The sequence below is a fragment of the Chelonia mydas genome, chromosome 27, assembly GCF_015237465.2.
Source record: "Chelonia mydas isolate rCheMyd1 chromosome 27, rCheMyd1.pri.v2, whole genome shotgun sequence".
Lineage (NCBI taxonomy): Eukaryota > Metazoa > Chordata > Testudines > Cheloniidae > Chelonia > Chelonia mydas.
The window spans coordinates 6792106-6813252 of record NC_057860.1 but is presented as its reverse complement, the minus strand read 5'-3'; the positions used below and the strand labels follow the sequence as shown (position 1 = coordinate 6813252).

General features: G+C 44.1%; 1 protein-coding gene across 8 annotated transcripts in view; it reads right to left on the bottom strand.

Moving 5' to 3' along the window:
* The window catches only part of TANC2 (tetratricopeptide repeat, ankyrin repeat and coiled-coil containing 2), a 675729-nt gene that overhangs the window by 169973 nt on the left and 484609 nt on the right, over positions 1-21147 (bottom strand). The gene's annotated exons all lie outside the window — the stretch shown is intronic.

Sequence of the window (21147 nt, the reverse complement as noted above, 5' to 3'; positions counted from 1 at the left end):
CAAATTGTGCAAGAGGCAACCATGGAGCAGTGAATTTCACAAATATAACCAGATTATTTACACTGTAAACTCCTTAGGACAGGAATCTTGTATTCAGAAATGTCTGTAAAGTGTCAAGCAAACTGTTGCTTTCTGCAAAATGATGTGCTTTGCTATACCACCTGTAACCACTGCTCTAGTCACTAGATGACACTTCCCTTCAAGAGCCAGGAACAGAACTCAGGATTCCTCAGTTGCAGCATTCCACTGCTGTCTAGCATACAGTTATGTGAACCACCGACAAAATATGTATCAATTTGCTTCTAGTGGAAGCTCCACATAGCAGACAACAGTTATGCCTAGAGCTCAACTGTTAAAAATCGGAGGTAGGGATAAGAAGGTCCAGGATACAAATTCTGCTGGTGACCCATGGTGACCCTCCTTAGGGTTGCAGGTGATATCATTTCTATTTTTCAGGTTTTCTTTTTTAAAAAACCACTGGTTTATTTAATTCACACAATAAATTAAAAGCCATTAAAAATCTGTCACTTATGGCCTGACATGCAACAAACCTATTCTATACTTTGGTCACTCGTCATACATTTTGATTGTGTGTAACCCCTTGACAGGTTTGAAGGGTGAGGAATAGAATGGCAGTCTATGGTTAGCAGCCTATGGTGTCAGTCTCACTGCAAACAATGGACAATTAGACAAACTTTCCAGTTCTTCCCCTGGGCTGAGAGCATGCCTAGAAGATTTCAGCCCGAAGGTGGCTTAGCCCTGGTCTACACTAGGAGTTGAGGTCAAATTTAGCAGCATTAAATCGATTTAACCCTGCACCCATCCACACGATGAAGCCCTTTTTTTCGACTTAAAGGACTCTTAAAATCGATTTCCTTACTCCACCCCCGACAAGGGGATTAGCGCTTAAATCGGCCTTGTCGGGTCGAATTTGGGGTACTGTGGACACAATTAGACGGTATTGGCCTCCGGGAGCTATCCCAGAGTGCTCTATTGTGACCTCTCTGGACAGCACTCTCAACTCAGATGCACTGGCCAGGTAGACAGGAAAAGGCCCACAAACTTTTGAATTTCAATTTCTTGTTTGGCCAGCGTGGCAAGCTGCATGTGACCATGCAGAGCTCATCAGCAGAGGTGACCATGATGGAGTCCCAAAATCGCAAAAGAGCTCCAGCATGGACTGAACGGGAGGTACGGGATCTGATCGCTGTATGGGGAGAGGAATCCGTGCTATCAGAACTCCGTTCCAGTTTTCAAAATGCCAAAACATTTGTCAAAATCTCCCAGGGCATGAAGGACAGAGGCCATAACAGGGACCCGGAGCAGTGCCGCGTGAAACTTAAGGAGCTGAGGCAAACCTACCAGAAAACCAGAGAGGCAAACGGCCGCTCCGGGTCAGAGCCCAAAACATGCCGCTTCTATGATGAGCTGCATGCCATTTTAGGGGGTTCAGCCACCACTACCCCAGCCGTGTTGTTTGACTCCTTCAGTGGAGATAGAGGCAACACGGAAGCAGGTTTTGGGGACGAAGATGATGATGATGAGGTTGTAGATAGCTCACAGAAAGCAAGCGGAGAAACCGGTTTTCCCGATAGCCAGGAACTGTTTCTCACCCTGGACCTGGAGCTAGTACCCCCCGAACGCACCCAAGGCTGCCTCCCGGACCCGCCAGGCGGAGAAGGGACCTCTGGTGAGTGTACCTTTTAAAATACTATACATGGTTTAAAAGCAAGCATGTTTAATGATTAATTTGCCCTGGCATTTGCGGCTCTCCTGGATGTACTCCCAAAGCCTTTGCAAAAGGTTTCTGGGGAGGGCAGCCTTATTCCATCCACCATGGTAGGACACTTTACCACTCCAGGCCAGTAGCACGTACTCAGGAATCATTGTAGAACAAAGCATTGCAGTGTATGTTTGCTGGCGTTCAAACAACATCCGTTCTTTATCTCTCTGTGTTATCCTCAGGAGAGTGATATCATTCATGGTCACCTGGTTGAAACAGGGTGCTTTTCTTAAGGGAACATTCAGAGGTACCCGTTCCTGCTGGGCTGTTTGCCTGTGGCTGAACAGAAATGTTCCCGCTGTTAGCCATGGGGAGGGTGGAGGGGTTAGCCACACGCTGGGGGGAGGCAAAATGCGACCTTGGAACAAAAGCACATGTGCTATGTATGTAATGTTAACAGCAAGGTTTACCGTGAAAGAGTGTATCCATTGTTCTATAAAATGTGTCTTTTTAAATACCACTGTCCCTTTTTTTTCTCCACCAGCTGCATGTGTTTCAAGGATCACAGGATCTTCTCCTTCCCAGAGGCTAGCGAAGATCAGAAGGCGAAAAAAACGCACTCGCGATGAAATGTTCTCTGAGCTCATGCTGTCCTTCCACACTGACAGAGCACAGACGAATGCATGGAGGCAGACAATGTCAGAGTGCAGGAAAGCACAAAACGACCGGGAGGAGAGGTGGCGGACTGAAGAGAGTAAGTGGCGGGCTGAAGAGAGGGCTGAAGCTGAAAGGTAGCAGCAGCGTGATGAGAGGAGGCAGGATTCAATGCTGAGGCTGCTGGAGGATCAAAGTAATGCGCTCCAGCGTATGGTTGAGCTCCAGGAAAGGCAGCAGGAGCACAGACCGCCGCTACAGCCCCTGTGTGACCAACCGCCCTCCTCCCCACGTTCCATAGCCTCCTCACCCAGACGCCCAAGAATGCGGTGGGGGGGCCTCCGGCCACCCAGCCACTCCACCCCAGAGGATTGCCCAAGCAACAGAAGGCTGGCATTCAATAAGTTTTAAAGTTTTAAAGTGCTGAGTGGCCTTGTCCTTTCCTCCTCCACCACCCCTCCTGGTGCTTCTCTCCTTCACCACCACTCCTGGGCTACCTTGGCAGTTATCCCCCATTTGTGTGATGAATTAATAAAGAATGCATGAATGTGAAGCAACAATGACTTTATTGCCTCTGCAAGCGGTGATCGAAGGGAGGAGGGGAGAGTGGTTAGCTTACAGGGAAGTAGAGTGAACCCGGGGGAGATGGGGGGGTTCATCAAGGAGAAACAAACAGAACTTTCACACCGTAGCCTGGCCAGTCATGAAACTGGTTTTCAAAGCTTCTCTGATGTGCACCTCACCCTCCTGTGCTCTTCTAACCGCCCTGGTGTCTGGCTGTGTGTTCCAGCAGCCAGGCGACTGACTGGTAGCTGTCTGGCGTTGCAAGCTTTCACAGGGCTATTGCTACTCACTTCTCAACTGTGAGGGCTGCTCTCATCTTGGTATTCATGCGCTTCAGGGCAGGGGAAAGCAAGTCACAAAGTTCCATGAAAGCGCCCTTACGCATGCGAAAGTTTCGCAGCCACTGGGAATCGTCCCAGACCTGCAACACTATGCCGTCCCACCAGTCTGTGCTTGTTTCCCGAGCCCAGAATCGGCGTTCCACCGCATGAACCTGCCCCATTAGCGCCATGATGCCCACATTGCCAGGGCCCAAGCTTTGAGAGAAATCTGTGTCCATGTCCTCATCACTCTTGTCATCGCGCTGACGTCGCCTACTTGCCCGGTTTCGCTTTGCCAGGTTCTGGTGCTGCATATACTGCTGGATAATGCATGTGGTGTTTAATGTGCTCCTAATTGCCAAAGTGATCTGAGCGGGCTCCATGCTTGCCGTGGTATGGCATCTGCACAGAAAAAAGGCGCGGAACGATTGTCTGCCGTTGCCCTGACGGAGGGAGGGGCGACTGACGACATGGCTTACAGGGTTGGCTTACAGGGAATTAAAATCAACAAAGAGGGTGGCTTTGCGAGAAACTGAATGGCCCCCTCAAGGATAGAACTCAAAACCTCAAGGACAGAACTCAAAACTGGGTTTAGCAGGCCGTTGATTTCACAGAGGGAGGAGAAAATGAATACAACACGAATCTGGTCTATTTCTTGTTTTGAGCCACTTCATCTATCTTTATACATCTTGCTGGCAGCAGACTGTGCAGCACGACCGCTAGCCATCGTCATCTCCTGGGTGCTCGGCAGAAGATGGTGCCGTATGACGGCTGGCCATCATCTTCTGCTGGCTGCTGATTAAAAGACAGTGCACTGCCGGTAGGACTCAATAGCCATGAGACGAAACTTAAAAGGGAAATGACCTGACTGAGTCACTCCCATGTTTGCCCAGGCGCCCCTGACCTCATCGAGGTTGGTTAAAAGAGCACCCAGGACTACGTCGACGACGGCTACCAGTCATACTGCACTGTCTGCTGCCAAAAGGCAATTAACTGCTGCTGTGTAGCAATGCAGTACCACATCTGCCAGCACCCAGGAGACATATGGTGACAGTTAACTGAGCGGGCTCCATGCTTGCCGTGGTATGGCGTCTACACAGGTAACTCAAGAAAAAAAGGCACAAAACGATTGTCTGCCCTTGCTTTCACGGAAGGAGGGAGGGAAGGGGGGCCTGATGATATGTACCCAGAACCACCCGCGACAATGTTTTAGCCCCATCAGGCACTGGGATTTCTACCCAGAATTCCAATGGGCGGTGGAGACTGTGGGAACTGTGGGATAGCTACCCACAGTGCAATGCTCCAGAAGTCGACGGTTGCCTCGGTGCTGTGAACACACTCCGCCGACTACATGCACTTAGAGCATTTGTGTGGGGACACACACAATCGACTGTATAAAAACGCTTTCTACAAAACCGACTACTATAAATTCGACCTAATTTCGTAGCGTAGACATACCCAAAAATCAGCCCAAATCTGATAAAGAGGAAGGAAGTGCCGGGGGTAGGAGGGAACAGGGTGGTTGAGTCCATTCACACAAAGGCCTCAGAGAAGGGAGACCTCTGTTTCCCTCAGGTCCTGATTAGAGGGCCAAAAGCACAGAAGATATTGTAAACAGACTGTTGCAAGGGACTGTGGTGGTATTGGTGGAGGGAACTCAAAATAAAAGGCACTGTGAATGCACAGCTAGTGGAGTCTGCACGATTTCTGCAGGGCAAGAAGACAGCCGTGATGATGCGCCCTCTTACAGGATCAATCAAGAAAAGTTAGATATCCTATAAAATATTATTTAAACATGTCCCTAATAAAAAAAATCGAATCCAAGGGCTGTTTCAGAGTTAAAATCTTCAGTACAGTGATTCACCATCAGATTATCCAGGACACAGAGTTTGTTGCATTTGTAGAGGTGTGTAAGTGCCATGTGCTATTTTTCTACTCTCTCTACCTGACTCTACACCCTATGTTTATTACGGGAGGCTGAGAATTTGGGGTTTTAGAAGGATGACCACAGCTACTGGGGTCATTTAGACAAATATCGTTTTCTCTCTGTGACTTAACCGCACCACTCTCCTGATTTATTCCCTTCATGAAAGGCCCATCAATAATTCTGCTAACTTCTTCCCCCTTCAGAAATGTCAACCCCAAAATCATGAGTCATGTCCACTAAAATAATGAGATTGTCTAAAAAAACCACAAGATTTTAAAAAATAAATGTGACTGATTTTTAGTTGCCTGTTGGTTTTATGGTTTTTAGAATACAACTTGGGTCATGATATCAAGTGTTCCTCTGCAACCAGGAAGGCTAGAAATTGACCTTTTTAAAATGAAAGCTGAGATTCTCATCTAATCACATCCCCAACAGCTGGGACTTTAAGGAAAACATCAAACATTGCAATATTCAGGATAAAATCATGTGCTGGCATCACTGCTTCTCCCTCTTGCAATGTTCTGCCCAGTCCACTCAATTTACTGCTTCGTTCAGATTCTTTTCCCACTCATTTTTGCTCCTTCTCTCATGCTGTACACCTGGAATAATCTCCCCATCCTCATATGCCACATGCCCTTCCCCTCTTCCTTCAACCCTGCTCTTCAAGCGTTCCTTCTTCCCTTCTCCTTATTAATAATCCCTTCACTCAGTTTCTCTATTCTGATCTGTTGACCTATTTGTTTTATTAAGGACCAGATATTGCCACCCTTACTCATGTTGAGTAATATCTCCCTCCATAAGCAGTCCCATTACATGTGGAGTAGGGCATTACTCAAAGTTAGAAGAGACAGAAACTGGCCCGTGGACTAACAAACTCTTCGTGGGAGGAATGGTGTCTTAATCTATGTTTGGAAAGCCTTTTGTAACTGTACAGTACTATACACATATTTTATGAATAATCATTTTTGTTTTAGGGTAGATTAATTGTTTAGACCTCTCAATCCTGACAGTTCCCACAAATGATGCCATAAATACACACAAATTAAATTCAGTTTTCTTTCCACTCAATTTGTACTTTTTACTTTAGTACCACAAGAAATGAGTCAGTATCCACAAGTGATATGTGTTGTATTTAACTTGACAGCAAATCCATGACCCACTGATTTTTTCCCCTCATACCTGATTATACCTGATAGATATTGACCTTTCTTATCTAACTACCAACACTGCCATCACTTTCAACATTCAGATGCAGTAATGTACAAAAGCCCAGCATTCTTCAAAATTAGATCCTTCACATTTACCTGTTTCCTTTATCGAGGTGCTTTATCAATGTCCTTTATCGAGGTGCTCAAAAGGATTTAGATCAGAGGCTCTCAACCTTTTTTACCGGTGACCCGTTTCACACAGCAAGTCTCTGAGTGCGACCCCCCCTTACAAATTAAAAATACTTTTTTATAGATTTAACACCATTATAAATGCTGGAGGCAAAGCAGGGTTTGGGGTGGAGGTTGACAGCTCGCCACCCCCCATGTAATAACCTTGCAACCCCCTGAGGGGTCCCGACCCCCATTTTGAGAACCCCGGATTTAGACTGTGCAGTTCTAGGAAATTTATTGACCATTAACAAACACTGATCATAAAGCTAAAATTATTCAAGGTTTTTTTAGTTCTAAAACAATAAAAATATTTAATCTGGCTTTATGCTGAAGTGTAATTTTAGTGTCTCTTTAGTCCTTAAGGTATTTAGTTATTTCCAAACAGACCCAGCTTGTTATATTGTCAGCATCATCTATCCTCTTTAGCACACACTCTTGATTAATTTATTATCAAAGCTATTTTTATCTGTAGCAACATGCAACTAGATATAAAGGAGTCTAGAGGACAAAACGGAGAACAGCAAGCATGAAAGCTGCTGCAACAGAGTAACTTTTGGAATGAGGGCCCTTTGCTTCGTGTTCGAGCTCTTCATTTAAAATCTTGCAAAATTTAAGAGAAGACAACTGCCTATGTGGTATTAGACAGATCCACCCTATTGCTGCCGCACTGCAAAAGGATGTGCATAGTTCATGGGCTTTTTTCAAGCTATTTTAGTGTCATATGCTTTTCTTCTACTTGATTTACCAAAAATCTCACTCAAGAAAACTGAATAACTAAACAGGGAATAAACTGTACATCACCACAGAGCCGTACTTTAAGGAAGAAACACACACACAACAGCTGATTGTTTAGACAGCACAGCCACAAATGTCACTTTTCCCAGAAAGAGACAAAACACAAAAGGGTAGTTTTAAAAAATATTTAGGGAAACACTGACTTGAACAATGCTATGTCCCTAGCAGACTGCTACCAATTTGATATGCTTTGTATTCCATTAGAGAAGATTTATATTTTATTTTGTAGTCTTGCATAAGAGAGTTGGGAAATCTTTCTGTGTTTTATCGTAGTTAAGGTGTTAGTAGCTGAGCCTTAAAAATCTGTTTCTTGTTGGACTGTGATGTACAAGATTTCAAAAGCACACGATTCTCTTACCAGATTTTTTTCAGTAGCAGTCTTTGAACATTAACATTTGGCTGCTTTTATATTGTGAGAGCCAAAAAACCCTGGAAACTAGTCAGGGGTTAAAATTAGGTCAACATTTTCACCAGCTACTCTGTCGCTTCACGAAAAAGGGTTTAGTGGCTCACAGGAGAAAAAGATTACCTGCTCCTCTGTCTTGTTTTGGCATCCCCTCTCTCCCTCCTGCCCCTAATCCCCCCTTTCCTTTACAACTTCATTTTTGTGTTTATTGGGGTTTTGGTGCGACTATAAGAAAAGCAATTGAAATAAAATTGGGCATCCTATGATAGCAGAAAAAATAAATCTTTCTCTGGCATTTTTCCTACAACTGCAGGACGCAGTTCTTTCTCTCAATTGTGGCTGCACTTCACGATGCTGAAAGAGACAAGCTTTTTTGTGCTCGATCACCAACAGAAGTTGGTCCAATAACATGTCACCTTGCCCACTTCGTCTCTTTAATATCCTGGGACCAGCACAACAAAACCAACACTGCTGTACTTAACTGTCCATCATAGAACACACTCAAGGTATTTTTTAAATAAAAATTCTGAAAGTCGTTAACATACAATATAGACCAGTGACACTGAGGCTTTTAGAAGAAAAGAATCAAGCTGCTATTTAGAAAAATGGTTACATCATAGGTTGTACTTCTGTAATAAAATGATGAGAAAGTTTAGTACATGGGCTTAGCAGCTATGAAAGACCGATGCATAATTGTTATGGTCTATCAGCGTCTAAATCTGTTGCGGTTTTTTAAGAGATTCCAAACATCCATTCATATAAGAAACTATAACAACTCTGAAAGAAAGAAAAAACAGCTCTGGAAAATAACTATGTACAAACATTAATGAGCTAATTTAAACTGACAAAAGCCAGGAAAATTCAAAATTCAAATTGAAATTTTGTCCGTACCCAGATACGCTCAATATTTTAGCTAATTAAAAGTTGTTTATGCCATCATCCTAATTAAGAGTTGTGGTAAAAATCTAAACTGGGATATAGCAATAAAGGACATAATACAATTTTGAGGTACAGTAGAACCTCAGAGTTACGAAAACCAGAGTTATGAACTGACTATTCAACCACACGCCTCCTTTGGAACTGGAAATACTAAATCAGGCAGCAACAGAGACCAAAAACAAAAAGAAAACCCACACAAATACAGTACTCTGTTAAATGTAAACTACTAAAAAAATTAAGGGAAAGTTACAAAAAAGATTTGGAAAGGTAAGGAAACTGTTTCTGTGCTTGTTTCACTTAAATTAAGGTAGTTAAAATCAGCATTTTTCTTCTGCACAGTAAAGTTTCAAAGGTGTATCAAGTCAATGTTCAGTTGTAAACTTTTGAAAGAACCGTAACACTTTGTTCGGAGTTACGAACATTTCAGAGTTACGAACAACCTCCATTCCCGAGGTCTTCGTAACTCTGAGGTTCTACTGTGTGAACCTACATCTCTTACTTAGATAAACTGCCCACTGAATGGGAGGAGGTAGGTTGAAAATCAATAAGCTGTTTCCCTTCATATGAAGTGCGGGACTGGACCCTTTCCCAGTAACTGTGATATTATTACCATACAAGGCTCGTCACCAATGACGAAAAGATTAGGGATTTCCATTTTCGAAACAGACATTTAGAGGAACAGATGGACAGATATGTCCTGAAAAAGGTGCAGAGGGCTGGAACTGGGAGGATTCTGAGTTTAAAGAACATTCATTATACTGAAAAGCTAAACAGACTGAACCTTGTATTCGCTGGAGAACATAAGACTTCAAAGTAACCTACTCTAATGCAAACAATACAATTTATTCAGGGGCTCAGTAAGCATGAGATGGTCATTTATTCACACCGATCAGACATGTAAAACCGGAGGAGCACAATCTAAAAAATGTGGAAATAAAGTGTAACCAAGGAAAGCAGACAGGACTGAACTTAAAGAGCACAGGTGGAACAAATAGTTACATGTGGCCCAATTTATAAATATAAGTACTTAAAACTAGGCATTTACATCCCTACTTAGGTGCCTAAGTTTATGCACGGAAGTGCTGATTTAGGCACCTCGGTTCCTACTTAGGCTCCTTACATAGATGCCTGAAAACAGATATGTAGGTGCATAAAATGAAAGTGCATCGCTTTAAGTTTGACAACTGGGGCCACAAAGACCATCAAAGCACATGGATAAGATGCCTTTTAAGAGCCGCCTAGACATTTTACGGTGAGAGAAAAGTATGGGAACGTATAGAATTCCTTCCACCATATAATAATAGCTAAGCACAACAAAAAGTTGCAGGCTTGACTATGTATTTCTTGAGCTTTGTTGGCTTAAGCCAGACCCTCAGTAATGACCTTTGACATAGTGTGGACCACATCTGAATAGAGATACATATTATCCTGTCAGTTGCTCATCCCCCAATTTGTGATCACAAAGAGAACCTCCCGAAGGCATCTACATTATCTGTTTTTGTGAAAAAGTAACATTAGGCAAGTATTGATTCTACAATTAGATGTCTTTAATGTGATTTAGCAACTGGAAACAAGGAAGATTAGCAAGTAACATGTGACCAGCCAGCTCTCTGGAACATCATTTGGAAATCAGTGAATTTTGTGTAAGTATGAGATACAATGGTAATGCATAAACAACGAGGAGTCCTTGTGGCACCTTAGAGACTAACAAATTTATTTGGGCATAAGCTTTCGTGGGCTAGTGGCATTATTAAGAAGTAATGGAATGCCAATAATGTCTTCATGACTGTATTGCCTTGTTTCATTTGGCACCAACACATCAAGGCATTTAGATGAAGAGATTTTACAAGAATCATATATGATACTGTAGTGACAGGGAAATAATCTAGGGTCTTCCATAAATATTGTATAAATAATATACCGGCCCGAGGCAGGGCAGAGATGAGATAATGTATCTATTCATCAATTTTAGAAATCAGAGGAGGAACTAAAACTCAAGAAATGTGTGAGCTCCAGGGAAATGGGTAGGTCTTTTCCAGTCATGAATAAGGTTGAAGAAGAATATGATTAACTTGTAAAAGGAATTCCTCTCAATATGTTAGCTCTCCAGATTTACACTCTTGAAGTAGCATGTGGAGCCACTTGGACCAAAAACCTTTTGAAATGCAGGGATCTCTTCAGCAGTGAACAGATTGATCTGGGTGAGGAGCAGATTACTTCCCATCTGCAGAGGATTCTATCCACTACATTCTGTACTAAAGATAATTCCAGAGTACTGTTAGTCATGTAGACTATGCCTCTCAGAGTGATTATAAGACATCACAGACCTCAGGTCTCATCAACATGCTAATGAAAAAACCATCAATTCCCAAAATGTCCATTTCCTGGGAGAAAATAGCAGATGTATGGAAACATTAGACCTTGTTCAAAATTTCCTGCTGAATATTTAATAATTATTATTTGGAAAATATGAAAAAGTAAAAAACCCATTTCCCCACATTTTGTACAAATTCTGTTGAATGGAAAACAGTACCAAAAGGTTAAAAGTGTTACTTGAAGAGAGAAAGTGACACCTTCACTTTTTGAGGTGTTCCCCTCCCACCTTCTTACTGCTTCCCAACTTTTGCCACCTTGGAAGCAGTAACAAAGTATGAAAAGTGGATTTTCCCCACTTCCTTATACTCTGCTTCCAACTGGAAGAAGTTGGGAAATAGTAAGAAAGGGTAGGGAATAAATCATTTTCCCACAGTTGTCAAAATTTTCCATGGGAAAACTGGAATTTCCTGCCAGAAAAATTTCTTAAGGGGATTTTTCCTGCAACTTTTTTGTGTGTGGGAAAAACCCCATTATTGCAGCGTGCTGTATGAAAAACAGTTCACTCAAAGTCAACTCATGAAAAACAGAAGTCTTGTTGGTAGGAGATGGAAAAACTTTGCTCAACTCTCCAACGTATTAGCTTCATCAATTACTAAGGGCATCAACTCACAGATCATCAAGGTTATATTGGCATATATAGTGGCATATTAGGATCATTTTAGATACCTCACTACTCTACACCACTCTACTGATCTACATACAGATGGTCACAGTGGTGAGAAACCCCTTCACTTGACCAGGAGACTTCACCTATTCCTCTGAGATGAACATCTCTACTTGTGGCAATGTGCAATTTCATCACCTTCAGGTTGGATTTTGCAACTCCCTCTCATCTGGGGATGGATGGAACCACTACAGAGAATGAAAATGACATAGCACATAGAAGCACACATCGCTTGCAACAAAGACTGATGAAACCACACCACACTGGTGCCTTGCAAGCTCCACTGCCTTCTAATTCCTTGAGTGCTCAAATCTTGGTCCTAATTGACAGGTCTGATAATGGATTAGGACACTCCGTGATCCCCCAACACACCAATACTTCACAGAGATGTTGCCATTGGACAGACTGAGATTCTGACTATCAAGCACTGGGAACGGATAACTACATGTGATGCTGAGTCACCCCATCTAGAGTTTTATATATATAAACTATATATCTTCTTACTATATGTTCCATTCTATGAAGTGGGCTGTAGCCCACGAAAGCTCATGCTCAAATAAATTTGTTAGTTTCTAAGGAGCCACAAGTACTCCTGTTCTTTTTGCAGATACAGACTCACACGGCTGCTACTCTGAAACCTGTCATTGTGCAAGGCACTGAATTTAACCATATGGAATGGAAATCCATCAACTTCATGAAAAAACTCGTACAGATACACACAGAGATCATCTTCCTTTCCAAATACAAACAGATGGACATCATACCAAAAGGACTAAAGGTAAAAAATCCATTACAATCTACATACCACACAGACTATGCTGAGAGATTGTGCCACACACTCTCAAAGAAACTGTGAAACCACCTGATCAACCTATACAGCAAACAGGGAAAGATTAAGAATGAGCTCTCCAAACTGGATACTCTCATAAAAAACCAACCTTCCACACAAACTTCCTCATGGATAGATTTTACAAAAACTAGACAAGTCATTTAGAACACAAACTTTGCTTCTCTACAAAGGAAAAAGGACACTAACCTATCTAAATTTCTACATGCCACACTGAGCCACAACAGTAGCTCCCTTAACCCACCCAACAATATTGTTAATCTTTCCAGCAATACTCTTAGCCCGGCAGAAGAGTCTGTCCTATCTCAGGGCCTCTCCTTTTGTCCCTCCAGGTCCACAAACATGATACAGTTCTGTGGTGACATAGAATCCTACTTTCGACATCTCCAACTCAAAGAATATTTCCAACATACCTCTGAACAACATACTAACCCACAGAATCCTTCCTACCAACACTACAAAAAGAGGGATTCTGTGTGGACTCCTCCTGAAGGTCGAAACAACAGACTGGACTTCTACATAGAGTGCTTCCGGTGACGTGCATGGGCTGAAATTGTGGAAAAGCACCATCACTTGCTCCATAACCTCAGTCGTGCAGAACACAACGCCATCAACAGCCTCAGGAACAACTCTGACATCATAATCAAAAAGACTGACAAAGGAGGTGCTGTCGTCTTCATGAATAAGTTGGAATATGAACAAGAGGCTGCTCGGCAGCTCTCTAACTCTACATTCCACAGGCCTTTATCATCTGATCCCACAAAGGATTACCAAAAGAAACTACACCATCTGCTCAAGAAACTCCCTGAAAAAGCACAGGAACAGATCTGTGCAGACACAGGCATAGAACCCCAACCAGGGGCATTCTATCTGCTTCCCAAGATCCATAAACCTGGGAATCCTGGACGCCCCATCAACTCAGGCATTGGCACCCTGACAGCAGGACTGTCTGGCTATGTAGATTCTCTCCTCAGGCCCTATGCTACCAGCACTTCCAGCTATCTTTGAGACACCACTGACTTCCTGAGGAAACTACAATCCATCGGTGATCTTCCAGAAAACACCATCCTGGCCACTATGGATGTAGAAGCCCTCTACACCAACATTCCACCCAAAGATGGACTACAAGCTATCAGGAACAGTATCCCCGATAACGTCACGTCAAACCTGGTGGCTGACCTTTATGACTTTGTCCTCACCCACAACTATTTCACATTTGGGGACAATATATACCTTCAAGTCAGTGGCACTGCTGTGGGTACCTGCATGGCCCCACCATGTGCCAACATTTTTATAGCTGACTTAGAACAACGCTTCGTTAGCTCTCGTCCCATAACGCCCCTACTCTACTTGTGCTACATTGATGACATCTTCATCATCTGGACCCATGGAAAAGAAGCCCTGGAGGAATTCCACCATGATTTCAACAATTTCCATCCCACCATCAACCTCAGCCTGGACCAGTCCACATAACCGGTCCATTTCCTGGACACTACTGTGCTAATAAGCGATGGTCACATAAACACCACCTTATACCGGAAACCTACTGACCGCTATACTTTCCTACATGCCTCCAGCTTCCATCCAGGACACCCCACACGATCCATTGTCTACAGCCAAGCTCTAAGATACAACCGCATTTGCTCTAATCCCTCAGACAGAGACAAACACCTACAAGATCTCTATCAAGCATTCTTAAAACTACAATATGCACCTGTTGAAGTGAAAAAATGGATTGACAGAGCCAGAAGAGTACCCAGAAGTCACCTACTACAGGACAGGCCCAACAAAGAAAATAACAGAATGCCACTAGCTGTCACCTTCAGCCCCCAACTAAAACCTCTCCAGCGCATCATCAAAGATTTACAACCTATCCTGAAAAATGATCCCTCACTCTCACAGATCTTGGGAGACAGACCAGTCCTCGCTTACAGACAGCCCCCCAATCTGAAGCAAGTACTCTCCAGCAACCACACACCAAAAACACTAACCCAGGAACCTATTCTTGCAACAAAGCCCGATGCCAACTCTGTACACACATTTATTCAAGTGACACCATCATAGGACCTAATCACATTAGCCACGCCATCAGGGGCTTGTTCACCTGCACGTCTACCAATGTGATATATGCCATCATGTGCCAGCATTGCCCCTCTGCCATGTACATTGGCCAAACCGGACAGTCTCTATGCAAAAGAGTAAATGGACACAAATCTGACATCAGGAATCATAACATTCAAAAACCAGTAGGAGAACACTTCAGTCTCTCTGGCCACTCAGTAAAAGATTTTAAGTGGCAATTTTGCAACAGAAAAGCTTCAAAAACAGACTCCAGCGAGAGACTGAGCTTGAATTAATATGCAAACTAGATACCATTAACCTGGGTTTGAAGAGAGACTGGGAGTGGCTGGGTCATTACACATATTGAATCTATTTCCTTAAGTTAAGTATCCTCACACCTTCTTGTTAACTGTCTAAATGGGCCATCTTGATTATCACTACAAAAGTTTTTTCTCCTGCTGATAATAGCTCATCTTAACTAATTTGCCTCTCACAGTTTGTATGGAAACTTCCAACTTATCTGTATGTGTGTGTATCTTCTTACTATATGTTCCATTCTATGCATCCCATGAAGTGGGCTGTAGCCCATGAAAGCTTATGCTCTAATAAATTTGTTAGTCTCTAAGGTGCCACAAGTACTCCTGTTCTTTTTGCGGACACAGACTAACACGGCTGCTACTCTGAAATCTAGAGTTCAATAACCCACTGTGATATATCACTCAGAGTACTTTTTAAATTTTCATTACAAGAATCTGCAAGCAAAAGTAATACAAACAACGTTTCTGGGAAGTGGAAGAGCTGAAATTAAACTCAGGTTTCCTGACCAGTCGTGCAAAACACCAATGACTAGGAAAACTAACTTTCTTAAATTATGAACCTGTTTTTTAATACACAGATGGTTGAAAGGGAAAAGAATTCCCTTAGCAGAAAGAATATACAATATTTGAAACCTGACAAAAGAGCTACTGAGCTAGAAACATCACATCTGATTTTACATAGAAATTCTTTTTCCTCCAACTGCGTCTTTGCAGGTGTTGAGTTGAAATAAAATATACACATTTGCATTCTAAGTTCTCCCACCTAAACATGTATTGTAACATGTAGAGGGCACTGATGAAATAGGCACTAAAAATCTGCTAGACAGATACAAGCAAGTGACGCAACCTTGCAATTCTGTGTTAAATTCATCCTGGTTCTTCACTGAAGCAAGTCTTGCCAATGGTTGAGCTGAAGAAAACTAGACAGACTTTTAGGAGCACAACTGGAAGCTTGCTCTACTAAAGGTTCAGAAAAGTCAGAGGTATACGCTACAGAGAATCAGCCATGGGGCATGCAAACTCTGCAGTCCAAGGTACTGTCCCCTTGCTAATACTGTCCTTGCAGTGGCCAAACACTGGGGCTGGACGCACTGAATATAAACTATTTCCTTTTAAAACAGAAAGAGGATTTAAGGTGAGAGAAGCAGTTGTCTCATAGGAAGGCTCAGGCTGTTGTTGGGAGGAAAAGAGGTGGGCTTATGAAACCAGAACACCTCTGCCCCAAGGCAATTCTCATAACTCCTCTAAAATATGAGACACAACACTGCTAGGCTAGGAAGGTTAATGCAACTGTGATGATTTGAGGAAGCTCTGTACAACTTATGAATTCTGGTTGATAAATGAAATTATTATGCAGTTGTTACTATGGCAGTTGCTGAATCACAAATGTCTGTCTCTGTATTCACTATTGCTGAGAAGTCTTTAAGCATTTAGTACCAGGGACAATGGTCGGTTGTTAGAACTCAACCACTGTCTATTAAGGTGGAAACACCTGAAAGACAATGGATAGGCTACTGTCTAGGAGAAGATACTTCCTCCTCCTCCAGGTAGGAGGAAGTAGAGAGCGGAAAGTTACCAGTAGGACAAAGAGACAAAGGTATTGGTGGTGGGAGATATAAACTAGAGAGGCTCACAGATAGTTTACTTTCATAGTGGGGACAGAGGTGAGTATCCTGTTTAACTGCAGACAGGTCACAACCAGAGAAGGCAAGCTGGGGGAGAAGGTACCATGTTTCAGAACATAAGCGATGCGCTACAGCAGGACTCAGGACAGTCCCAGATAACTCTGACCCCAGCCCAAAGAGTGCTCTGGAGTGGTGAGGAAATGGAGGCAAGGAAATGCATGTAGGGTTTATTATTTTTGTGTTGGTCTGTGTCTTTCTTGTGCAACTAAGTAAATAGCAGCGGTTTTAGAATCCTGTGCAAAGTCTGTGTGTTATCTGTATTACACTATTCATGTGCCTCTTGAGGAGACAAACTGTGGGCTCAAAAACCACAAAGCTGGAGTTCTGGGAGATGGTGTGTTTAAGCCATTGGGCAGACTGGGGGCAGGTGTCTGAGGAGTCAGCACTAGTTCTAAGAAATGGGCAGGTGGCTGCACCTCTGAGGAGGGGATGCCAAATAGAAAAACTGCACCTTGAAAATGTGCCCGGGGTCCTAAGACAGTGACAGGGCGCTTGTAATGATGGCCATAGATCAACTGCCAGAGAGAGAAGAAAGGGGCAGAAAAACAGGATTTGTTTTTTGTTCACTTATCTAAACTTACTCATGTTAACTAGGAGGACCTGGACCTGCCTCCTAAGTGGGAGGCTACTGTCTGGCACCAAGACCTACCATCTTTACCTTCTTCACATCCTTATTGGACCACCAAACCTACTATGCAACCAAATTAGCACAATGACTCACATGCGCTGTGCGTGCCAGAGACTGGAAAAATCTTACAAGTAGTGTTCGCTTATCTACGCCTGCTCCCTGGATCTTGTGTTCAGCCCTGAGAGTATACGGGAGGTCCTGGACTGTCTTCCAGTTGCTTCTCTACAGTGAATCCAGTCTTGATCTGAAGCTGAGGGAAAGGACGGCGCTTAGTGGAATAAATGTAGGGACCACACATCTTAAAGAACTTCCAGTTACAGGTAAGCAATCTCCATTTCTTCTTCAAGGGCTTATCTCAGTGTGTATTACACATATGGATGACAGGCAAGCAGTACTGAAATCGGAGCGAGGTACGAGAATGCAGATGGTATGGATGTCTGTAATACTACAATGCCAAGGGCTGTGCCAGCAGAAGAGGCTTGGACCAAAGCAAAATGCTTCATGACGGTGTGGATGGAATTCTAGGTTGCTGCCTTACAAATGTCCAGCATAGGTACAACCCAAAGAGATGCTTCTGAGCTCACCTGTGCTCTAGTGGAATAGGTCTTCACCCCATTTGGGGGAGGGAAATTCCCCAACTGATTGGAAAGGAGGATACAGCTAGAAATCCACTTAGAGAGTCTCTGAGAAGATGTCACTTGTCCCCCTGCTCACTCTGCTATAGCAACTTTTTCTTTATGAAACGTAGTGTGTGATGGAACAGCCAAGAGGGCCAAAAGATCATCCACACTCCTGGCTAACACAATGGCAGCCAAGATGGCCACCTTCATAGACAGGTGGAACATCGAGTAAGTGGCCAACATTTGTTACTGGGGAAGAAAAAATAGAATAGCCATCTATTGAGAATGGAATGAACTAATTGCTGCTAGGCAGACCCACAGCAAGCTAAGAGAAAGACCCAACGTCTTGAGAATGAGGCGGTAGTCTGTATCAGCAAAAATACCTACTGGCCCTGATTTCTACATTCATAGATTCCAAGGGCAGAATGGACCATTGTGATCATAACACAGGCCATAGAACTTCCTCAAAATAATTCCAAGAACAGATCTTTTGGCAAAATATTCAATCTTGATTTAAAAATTGTCAGTGATGGAGAATCCATGACAATCCTTGGTAAAGTGTTCCAATGGTTAATTACCCTCACTGTCAGAAATGTACGTTTTATTTCCAGTCTCAATTTGTCTAGCTTCTATTTCCAATCATTGAATTGTGTTATATCTTTCTCTGCTACACTGAAGAACGCATTATTAAATATTTGTTCCCCATGTAGATATAGATTATAATCAAGTCACCCCTTATCCTTCTTTTTGTTAAATTAAATCAATTGAGCTCTTTGAGTCTCTCTCTACAACTACCAACACCCTTCTTGATGACACTGGTTCTGTTGTGCCCAGGTAGAGAACTGCCTCCATTTGGCTAGATAACGGTTTTAGAGCCCTGCAAATCTGCGGATATCCGCGGACCATGTTTGCGGATAGTGGAGCAGATGCAGATACAACCGCACAGGACTGTACTCACCAGTGGTGGCAGCCCAGGGGGCACAAGCACTCGGGGCTGGTGGCCAGCAGCCAGTGGCTGGGGGTGGCGGGGGTAGGTCGGAGTCAGGACTGTCCAGCACCCCCTTGCCGTGCCGCTCCCTGTTCAGCAGCTCGGGCCCCTCAGGCAGCGCCAGCACTCCCACCAAGGCCCGGCTCAGCAGCACTGTCCATGCTCCCAGCCTGCCGGCTCCTGGGCAGCAGGTCCCGGCCACGGGGATTGGAGCAGGCGGGGCGCCAGCACCCCACCCCTCTGCCCCACTGTGATGCATCACGCATTGCTGATGCCGTGTGCCATTGCTCGTGAGCCTCCAGGAGCAGCACGTGATGCGACACCCCTTCCCCCTACTCCCTCGAGAACCCGCCCCCACATTGCCCTTTACCCCCAGTCCCCACCCTCACGCTGCCTCTTCCCTGCAAGACCTCGCCCCCCACTCACTCCCTTCCCTCCCATCCCCATTGCTAGCCCTTGTGAAACGGCTTGCTGCTGTGGGTGCGGATACAGGTAAAAGATGGCTAGCGGATCGCAAGTTGGATCATGGGTTGATTCTGGTGGATGAGGATCCACATTTTTGTATCCATGCCAGGCTCTAAACGTTTTCTGGTAGAATCTTTCCTGCTGTGATTATGAATAGTTTGAACTATTAAGTCTCCAAACATGAACACTCTAGGTCTGATGCCCATCCAAATGCCAAGCCATGAGATGAAGAGAGTCCAGGTTGGGATTTCTGATCCTGCAGTTCTCGTGAGCCAGCAGATCTGGGAAGGACTGAGTGCTGATGGATTGACATTCATAGGTGGTCTGGAAACCAGAAATCTCTGGGCCAACTGGGTGCGATGAGAATGACTCATGCTTTGTTGTGACAAATGTTCCGTAGAACCTGGGGTAGTAGAGGGATGGGAGGGAACCCATACCTTAAGTTGCCTGTCCAGGACAGTTGCACCAACTCCCCGGAATACAAACCTTAAGCTGCTTTGAATCAATATACCTTGAACTCCTTATCCATCTGGGAGGCAAACAGGTCCCAAGATGCTTTCCCCATGGCATGAAGATGTTCATCACTGAATTGTGTAATTCCTGCTCACGATCAGTGGCAAAATGCCTACTGAGGTTGTCTGCCAATGAGTTCTGAGGCCCTCGAAAGTACTTCTCAGAAACTGTGATGTGGTTCCTGACACACCAGTTCTGTAAGTCAACTTCCTCTATGCACAGTGTAAGGGATTTTGCCCCTCATTTATTTCTGCAGAAGATGGGTTCTAGGTGTTGGTTCCACAGGATCCAGTGCCACAACAGACTCAGTGGTTGGTGGATCCTTATGGGGCCAGACCAGTGCTGTCAGAGACAGTGTCCCATCTAGAGCTTGTTTGATATTGGCAGATGTTGGTCCTTTGCCTTGCTAGAGGCCACGGTTGGCACCAATGTCGGTACCAGAGCTGGTACTGTTGGAGCTTTGCTCCTGTGTGCTTTCCATTGCTGGTTGGGAGTCTTGGGCAGACCTAAGTCCTTCAGACCTGCATGTGAAGACTCACCTGACTTGGAAGGAATTGGGGAGGGATCCCTTTTCCTGGAAGCAAGCTTAGAGGATTGTATATCTCTGAGAGTGTCCCTTACACTCACGGGAAGCCTGAAACAACGGGTCTTTAAAGTCATCTGCTCTAGCCTCTGCTCCACAGCTCTTGCTGCTTGAGAACTGAAACCAGTGCATGGGGGATCTCCGCAGCCTGGATCTGATTGGGGTCTCAAGGCTTTCTCTGTGAGGTGCTTCCTCGGTCAGAGCTTTCATCCCTCTCAGGTCCAGGGTGGGAAAGAGTGACACATACAGCACTTGGTGGAGATATGCGCCTTGCCAAGGCAGTAAAGGCGGTGCTGGTGATGTTGCTGATTGAGAAGGAGTGAGGATAACAGATACAGTTTTTAAATCCTGGAATTCTGGACACAGTCCTATTCCCGAAAGGGGGGGATGGGTCCCCAGGGTGGGGAAAACTAAGCTACACTAATTGAATAAATATTATAAAACACTATACAACACCAATAAGCTATATACAGTTATACTGACAGAGATGAAGACAATGCAAGGCTAGCTTCTGAGAATTCTGACTCAGGCCATTTAGCAGTAAGAAAGAACTGGAGAGTCGGTCAGTCTGCACATCCCCAGATACCAGTGGTGATGAACATAAGGAGGGATAGCTCAGTGGTTTGAGCATTGGCCTGCTAAACCCAGGGTTGTGAGCTCAATCCTTGAGGGGGCCATTTAGGGATCTGGGGC